General features: G+C 41.2%; 1 long non-coding RNA gene across 1 annotated transcript in view; it reads left to right on the forward strand.

Moving 5' to 3' along the window:
* The window catches only part of LOC309843688, a 96,950-nt gene extending 91,012 nt beyond the window's left edge, over nucleotides 1-5,938 (forward strand). The window contains exon 3 of the long non-coding RNA XR_014300280.1: nucleotides 5,853-5,938. This is a non-coding gene — a long non-coding RNA (uncharacterized lncRNA). The remainder of the gene's footprint in view (nucleotides 1-5,852) is intronic.
* The last annotated feature ends 2,891 nt before the right edge of the window (nucleotides 5,939-8,829 follow it).

Genomic DNA, 8,829 nt, shown 5'->3' on the forward strand with positions numbered 1-8,829 from the left:
TGTTTCAAATTTCCCATTCTCTGACCACAGTCTCTCAGGCTTTCTCCCTCTGTACTCTAATACCACTGATTCTTAGACCACATTGAGATCTCTAACCCTGCCATTGTTTCATGGTCCAGTTGTACCCCAACCTCCTTCATTAGATTCCATGCTCCATTATTATAAACATTCCTTCACAAATATAGTCAACTCATTTGCTTCTTTCTTCCTTTCAGGTCATACTCACCTGGCAAAAAACTCAGTCCTGGTTAAATCCAGCTTTCTGCCTGATTGATACCCACAGAGCTGAAAGTGGTCAGAGAAAAAGCATGCAATTGGGATGACTTGTCTCTATTTATTCACTCCAGTGAGCCTATAGTGCTGTTTGTCACTCCTACCACCTTCTCTTAGTCAGCTCACTCCCCACTCAATGATGAGTAATTCACACCTTCTTTTCTCTTTTCAAGTTGCCCACCCTCTTCCCATTCCTACTCTAAACTGAAGACCTTGCCTGTTATTTCATGGAGAAAATAGATACCATCAAAAGAGAACTTTCATATGCCTCCATATGTTTTTCTCACCCTCTCATACTCATACTTATTTTTTTTTTATCCAATGTGGTCTTTCATTTCAACTTTTCTCGGGGTGTTTAATTCAGTCTCTTCTTTCTGAAGATTATCATTCCAATCTCACTTTTTCACTACCATGGATTCTACCATAGCCACCTCAAATAGGTAACCTCAGCCCCTAGGACCACTTGACTTGTTTCTCAGTATTCCAACTTCATATTCCCAGGATGAAAACCTGATTGGCCCACCATGGGTCAAGTGTTCACCTCCAATGAGCTGTGGCCATGGAAGAGGGTTTACACTGCATGTGAGACCCTTATAAAGAGACCATGCTCTGAAAAGTTGGTGTAGGGCAATTAAAAATGTAAGACAACGGGGAAAAAAAGGAGAAGAAAAGTAGAGGACAACAAACAGCCAAAAACAAACAAAGTAGAAAACTCCTCTTAAATTATGTCTTCCACTGGGAGGGGGAATGTACATGAATACAACAAGACATTTAAAAATTTAGAGAACAGGGGCACCTGGGTGGCTCAGTGGGTTAAGCTTCTGCCTTCAGCTCAGGTCATGTCCTGGGACTGAACCCCATGTCAGGCTCTCTGCTCAGCAGGGAGCCTACTTCCTGGCCTCTCTCTGCTACTTGTGATCGCTCTCTCTCTCTCTCTCTGCCAAATAAGTAAATAAAATCTTTAAAAAAAGATTTAGAGAACAGGCTTTACAGAAACTAGTGAGAAAAAGGGAGAGAGCATTACAAGAGGAGTGAAAAAAGCATGGGTATACTGGCACACATATTTTGCTCTGTGTCTGGTAGACAGCAAGAGTCCCAGAGCTCAGAACTGGCCCTACTAATATTTATAACATAGTATGTAACCTGGAACCCACTATCTGCTGGACTGGATAGAATCTCCTGGAAGACAATAGGGGGAAAAAAATGACAGCATCATGAACACTATAATTCTCCTCATCTATTGACAGGCAGAATTCAAGTTTTCCCAGAGACTCAAATTTTTCTCTACCACTGAGTATTGTGAGGGATTATGAAGAGAAATCTTTATTTGGATGACATTTGGTCATACAATGCACAATGGCTTCATCTAAGGCCTTGCAAAAGATTTAGACATGCCCTTCAACTGTCTGTTTCTTATATTATCTTTCTCTAAGAGCCTAGGGCATATAGCACTATATCATAACTCCAGAATGGCATTTCCATGGAGTGATGAGCTAACATGGTAGAGTGGGTTGCTTTCTGACCAAAGGCAGGAAGAAAGCTGAGAAAATCTGGGGATGTGTCACTGAGCTATTGGTAGTGGACTGGGAGACAAAGAAGTAAATTACAATCACCTGGGAGAATTTTTCAAAATGTAAATCTTCCTTCCACCATGATTCTAGTATTGCCTGGGACCCTGAGAATAGATAAGGGTAAGGAAGGATCAGAAAGAATTTTTAAAAATACATCTCTCTTTCCCTTCCTCTCCCCCTCACTGTCTTGAATACCAATGACCTAGAAGGATGCATTTGTATTTGATATGTCTTTCTCAAATATCAGTATACATCTTATGTATGCATATATGTATATATTTATATGCCATCTCATTCCAGAAAGGATAGCAGATGGCTTACAAAGCTACATTAAAAAAAAAAAAGAGCATAAAAAATAGAAGCAAAATACCAAGGAGGAAAAAAAAGCTGAAAATTTAAATGTGAGTAGCCCTAAGTGCATTTTCAGAGTTCATTTGGCTTTGATTCAAGAGAAGCAGAGCTCACTGAAAGGAGACACAAGAGCTGAATGCAAACTTGGTGTTCAAGGAGCACATGAGTTTTAGGTGCTGGAGAAACTGATCTTCTGTTACCTGACTTGAGTTCTCACAGAATGGAAGCAATCTTACCTGAAAGGGAGGTGGGTAACAAGAGTCCTATTTTGTAAACTCAGGGGTGTTTCAGTGTCCCCTAGGAGAAAGCCTGGACAGGGTAAAAGTAAGAATTTATGGAGTTTAACAGGCAAGGTCAAGAATTTTTATTGTTAGTTGATCTTCTTATTACTTTTCCTAACCAGAGAGATGCCTCAGATTGAGGGATCTGGAATCCAGCCTTTTATAATCAGATTCCATCTTGACCAATGGTTGAATTACAGACATCTAGGTCTTCCTAATCCTGATTCTATTTGAATAATTTTGCTTACTACACACAACAAATTTGTACTTGGAACATGACCAGGCATTTATGTAAGATCTCATGATAGGACTGAAAATGGTGGTATATGTGTGGAATGTTGGGGCTGGAAAGTCACAGATGAAGGAGGGTAGAATATCAGTTAATTCCATCCCTAGATAATAATTATTAAAGCTAATATTACTCAGGACTCTTTTAGTGCTGGACATACAAAATAAACCAATCATGGATATGCCTTAATGCTCCAGAAAGAGTACCTTCTGGTTCTCTCCATGATTGCAGATCCTTCAAGTAGCTATCATAAGGAATGACATATGGGTATTAAATATATAGCTTGCTGATTATACAAAATTCAGGATATATAGAGAGAAATTAACAAACTAAAAGCCAAAATGCTCTCAAAAGTATTCATACAAAAAGGATGAGAAGAAATTTTTATCTCATGGTTAAGTCAAATGAAAGGAATAGATACTATTTATTAAATGTCTACTATATACAAAGTTCTTTACAATGTTTCTATTCTTTCAACTTCCATGAAACAGTACCTATTCAAAGAGGAAGAAACTGGAATCCAAGCTACTTTCCCTACAGAAAGGAAGGAATAGGATTAGACTCCAAGTAACAATAGCATCTTTTCCCAATTCTGTCATCTATTCACCTCAATGCTAAAGGCTAACAAAGCAAAGATAAACTAATTAAGGGAAAGAATACCTGGCTTTCTAGATAGGAGGGATACCTTGCTAATCTTTTTGGAAACCAGTAGAATATATGTCTTGATATAAATATATAAGGTCATTAAATCATGCTGATTCTCTATCCTACTTTTCTCCTCTGCTCCCTCTCCACTCATACCTTAGTTCAGGTGGAAGAAATGTAAACTTGAATTGGGCTTAACTTACTGGTAAGAGCTCTATAATGGGTAGTTTTATGTATCAACTTGACTGGGCCACAAGGTGCCCAGATATTTGTTCAAACATTATTTTGGATGTTTCTGTGATGATGTTTGTGGATGAGATTAACATTTAAGTCAGCAAACTGAGTAAATCAGGCTTCCTTCCTAATGTAAGTAGACAACCTGTAATCAGCTGAAGGGCTGTATGGATCATAAAGGCTGACATCAGTAGGGAAGAGTTCACCTGCCTGAAAGCCTTCAAACTAGGATATCAACTCTTTCCTGTCTTCATACTTGAACGAAACCTCAATTCTTCCTGGGTATCAAGTCTGCCCACCTTCAGAATAGAACTAAACCAACACCCCTCCTGGGTCTCCAGCTTGCCAGCTCACCTTGCAGATCTTGGGACTCCCTAACCTCCATAAGTGTATGAACCAATTCCTTATAATAAATTTCTTTATCTATATATGTTTGTATGTGTGTATACATATGATTAGTTCTCTTAAGAGCTCTAAAACAGGCTTACTGAACAGAGAATCCATATTTGATGATTTAGTTCAAAGAGATGGGAATATGGGAAAAGCTCTAATATTTTGCTTGGTTAACCAAAATATGTATCCAAAGGTGGTCTATAGTAAATTAAAATGAAATACCAAATCTTCCTTGGTGTACTATATATGAAGGTATTTGAAGGCCTAAGGAGATTAGAAAGCTAGAATGAACTAATCATGGAAGACCTCATACATTCTGAAGGGCCCAGAGGACACACCCTTCACTAAGGCTGTAATAAATTCATGAGGAGACCTTCTCCCCCAACATCTTTGAAAGATTTGGTGGGTTTTGTTTTCTGAAAGTCAGATATTAGGGTGTTAATTGTGATTCCTAAATGCAAAAGGAATGATAGAATTCCATGACCAAGTGGTAGAAGAGTAATCAAAGCAGTAATCAAAACAGTCTGGCTCACAGAGCTCTTTGGCATTGGCTGGTTGATTATGCTGTCCTTAGTACTAAAATAGTTAGAGAACCTATTAAAGTCTTATTTTATCTGTATAGGCAGAAAAGCTCTCGGTCTACTGAACAGAAATCTGGCTTATGTCACCAAACTAGAAAGTCACAGCCTCTCAATCAAGTCCCAGACTTGAGCCAATTTACCAACTCAGAGGCAGTGGTCCTTGAAGAAAAAGCCCGTTACACTGTCAAAAATTTATATTGTTTACCTCCCTCCCTGCCTTCTCCAAAAGGACTTGTGACTATTTTCCAGGGTGACTGTGCATTAAGGAAGGAGAAACAATCAGACTCTTCAGGTATTGTGGGATGCAGGGTCTGAATGGGCACTAATTCCTGAAGTTTGAAGTCTCACTGTGGTCTGCCAGCAGGAGTAGGTTATGAAGGTCAAATGTCTAATGGCCTTTTCGCTCAGATCCATCTCATAATGGGCCCAGTGGGTCCCTGAAACCAATCTATGGTCATTTTCTGAGTTCTGAAGTGCATTATTGGAATAGAGGTACTCAGAAGAATGCACACATGGGTTCCTTAATCTGTAGAGTGAGGACTATTACGGTAGGAAAGGCCAGGTGGGAGCCACTAGTATTCTATACCTAGGGAAATAGTAAACCAAAAACAATACCACATTTCTGGAGAGATTGAAGAGATTAATGTTGCCATCAAGAACTTGAGAGATGGTGAGTTCCACTTCCACATCTTTGTATAACTAACCTATAATAGTGTGCCCTTGAGGAATAAAGCTGGGCTCTTTCCACCATACTTAATCAGGTGATGACTTCTTCTGTAGCTCCTCTTCTAGATGTGGTTCTGTTGTTAGAGGAAATCAACACATCTCCTGGGATCTGGCATATGCAGCTATTGGTCAAATGCCCTTTTCTCTATAACTATTAATAAAATCATCAGAAGTAGTTTTTCAGCTGACAAGGCCAACAATTCACCCTCACTGTTCTATAGAAATTCTCTAGTCTTATCCTGTAATCTAGTACCTAGGGACACGACCACCTGGGCAAGATGGTGGAATGGTCTTTTGTAGACTCAGTTACAGCTCTGGGTAAGTGGTAAACTATTGAAGGGAAGGAATAGTATCCTCTAGGATGCAGAATATTCTCTGAATCAGCATAGAGTTCTATTTCTCCATAGCCAGGATTCATAGATTTAGAACGTAAATGGAAATAGCATCACTTATTAAGACTCCTAGTGCTCCACTAGCCAAATTTTGCTTTCTGTCTCTTTAACTTTAGATTCTGCTGGGCTAGAGGTCTTAGTTCCAAAGGGAGAGATGTTTCCACTAGCAGCACAATGATTATTCCAATGAACTGGACCGCCATCTGACCATTTGGAGCTCCTTGTGCAGGTGAATCAACAGGCCAGAAAAAGGTGGGTGGAGAGAGTTACTTTTTGGACTGGGTAATTGATCCTGCCTATCAAGGGAAAATGGGGTTGCTACTATGCAGGGATGGTCGGGAGGAATATATCTGGATTGCAGATAATCCTCTGAGCCATTTCTTAGTATTTCCATGCTCTGAATTAAATTCAACAATCCAATTCAGGCAGGACTTCTAAAAGCCCAGACCCTGCAGCAATGAAGGTTTGGGTCATCCACCGCTGTTCAAGGAAGCTCAATAAGCTGAGGTGAGTGTTGAAGGCAAAAATATGGTATGTAGTTGAAGAAAGTAGTTGGAAAAGTTAGCCATGACTCTGACCAGTTGCATACAAGACTATAATAGTTATGAATAGTCCTTATTTTAGTACCAATGTTCAGACACATATTAACTGAATATTTTTCTCTCTGTCTATCCCTTGTCATCTTACAGCAGCTATATTAATAGATATTACCTTTATATTTTAGTATTTAAAATAGAAGATATGAAAGGGGGAGTATGAATCTTCTAGGGGAAGAATGAACATTACCCAGAGCCGAAAAAAAGAACTTTATATCCTCTTTCAGAGAAAGAGTATTTGTTTGCACACTGGGTAGTGGTATGTCAGGGGAGCATGACCTTGTTATTGTCTTTATTTGGAGATTAAGTATAGTTTCAGGAGTGTATATGAGCGCCAAGTGGTCAAGAAGAGGACTATGGTGGCTCTGTAATGTAGCACTTGATTAGGCTGAGCAACCCTTTCTGGAATTCCCTCTCTTGTGTGTTTGTGGTTAGGGTGAGCCACAACAGCTATTCTTGTGGGAGACTGGGGTGGGGTGGGTGCTGGCAATGCTGGGAAGGGGTAGGTGCTTTGCAGCTTGCACATGTTCTTTCTCATCCGCTGGTTCATCCCACTGGTGTGAGGGAGCAGTCAGAATTCCTCCAGCATTCCCTTAATCCTTTTACAATTTATGTAATTCTTGGGCCATATGTGTGTTTCACTACTAGATGGAAAGCCTGAGCTTCTCCAGATGCCCACACCACCAAGGCCAGAGGCAAAAGAACTGACATGTGTTTCAGTTCATCCCATAGGGTCCCGCTCTGGCTCAAGGGCTCCAGCTTGTCCCTGCTCACTTGTACTTTACATTCACATAAATTTATATGTATGTATAATGTATTAAAGGTGTCTGACGTCTTTGACTCTATGTAGAACAAGACAGTTTCCATTATTTATTGGTAATGTCATATATATATTCCCCTGGTGGTTCTGCTTCTGACTGAATCCTGACTGGTCTGATATCAGAGATGGGGGCAGTTCTTGGCTCTGGAGACCTCAACCACGAGCCAGGGCCAGGTTTGTGACTGCCACAGAAAAAATTCAAGGATGAGTCAGAGTAAGTATATCAGAAGCAACTTTGTTGCAAAGCAAAAGTACACAGTAGAGAGGAGGAAGTGCGGGTACACTCAGAGAGAGGATCTGAGTCTCCCTGGGTAAATGTGGGGCTCTGATTCTTAAAGGTGGTTATAATTTGGGCACGGAAGAGTCACACGAGGTTCTGGGAACAGGCGGGGAATTCCGAGAAGTCTGCAAATCATTACGCATGTTCCATGTTAGCTACGGTGCGCAGGCGCAGTCTGATTTTTCTGATCGAGCCTTCAAATATACTCTAAATATACTATTGTCCTTTTAGCGCCCCCAGTGGAGGGGTTATTCTCTGTCACTTGCAAGCTAATCCGGTCTGTGTGCACATGTGTGCTGTGGGTTTGTTGCTCAAACAAAAGGATTTTTGTGGCCCATGAGAAACCACAGGGGTCTCATAAGGCTGCCTGATGGCCACAAACACTGTCAGGTGTCAGACTCAGTTCCCAGTTTGCTGATCCTCCTACATTTACCCAGAATTTCCCTATTCTACTTGCTTTAGGTACCTAAGTCTAGCTCAAAGTATTTTAGACTCATGACCATCAGGTACACATCTCCAGCAGGTACCAGGGAGACTTTGAAAAGCTTCCATCCTCAGCAACTGCCACCATAAAACCCTCAGCTTTGTGTTTAAAGGAGGAAGACTTCACAGCTCCTGGTCTCTTCTTCTAGGCTGATCTTTCCACCCATTGCACCGTCTCAGGGAAAGGTTTATGAGAGAGGGATGATTCCAGAGCAAGAAAGGCTGAGGAAATGAGAAATGACTGCCAAGACCCTTGAACTGTGTCCCAGGACTAGAATAATCATACATCAGTCATGCTTTTCAAGGACCCAAGATAAGATCCAGAGATCTTATCTCTGCCCATCTTGGGAAAATGTGATTTCCTGTTCCTTCCCACTGAACCATGAACCCTCCTCCAGCCTTTCACTAAGAAACACATATTCCTGTCATGTGAAACTGCACATATTCCTGCTTTTGTCTGAGAAAGATCTGTGAGTTCCCATTCTGAAAGCCTTCTGTCCTGCCATCCAATGCCTCTAGTGTCTTCTCTGTAAACCCCACCTCTCCCCCACACTAGCAGTTGCCATGACTGTTCCAGAAGGGCTGATAACATCGCCCTCTACCTTTAATCATCCCTATAATTTCAGGTATTTCCTCTCCCAGAGCTATTTTTCTAGTGTGGCTCAGGAGCAGGAATGGAGACAGACTTCCACTCAGAGGTAAAGGGAAAAGCAGAGCTCTTCCCCTCCCTGCCCCCTCACTCTGGGTGTCAGAGATGAGTGATAGGAACACTTCTCTCACCAGACTTCTCTACCACCTTGAACCCCATACACTTCTTCCTACCAGACAGTGCCACCCCTGAGTCATAACCAGGGGGACCTGGGTCTCAGTGAGCCACACCGCAGCCTGAACCCAAAGGGGCTTGAAAGACTGGC

This window comes from Mustela nivalis (assembly GCF_964662115.1).
Source record: "Mustela nivalis genome assembly, chromosome: 11".
In the NCBI taxonomy this organism is placed as follows: Eukaryota; Metazoa; Chordata; class Mammalia; order Carnivora; family Mustelidae; genus Mustela; species Mustela nivalis.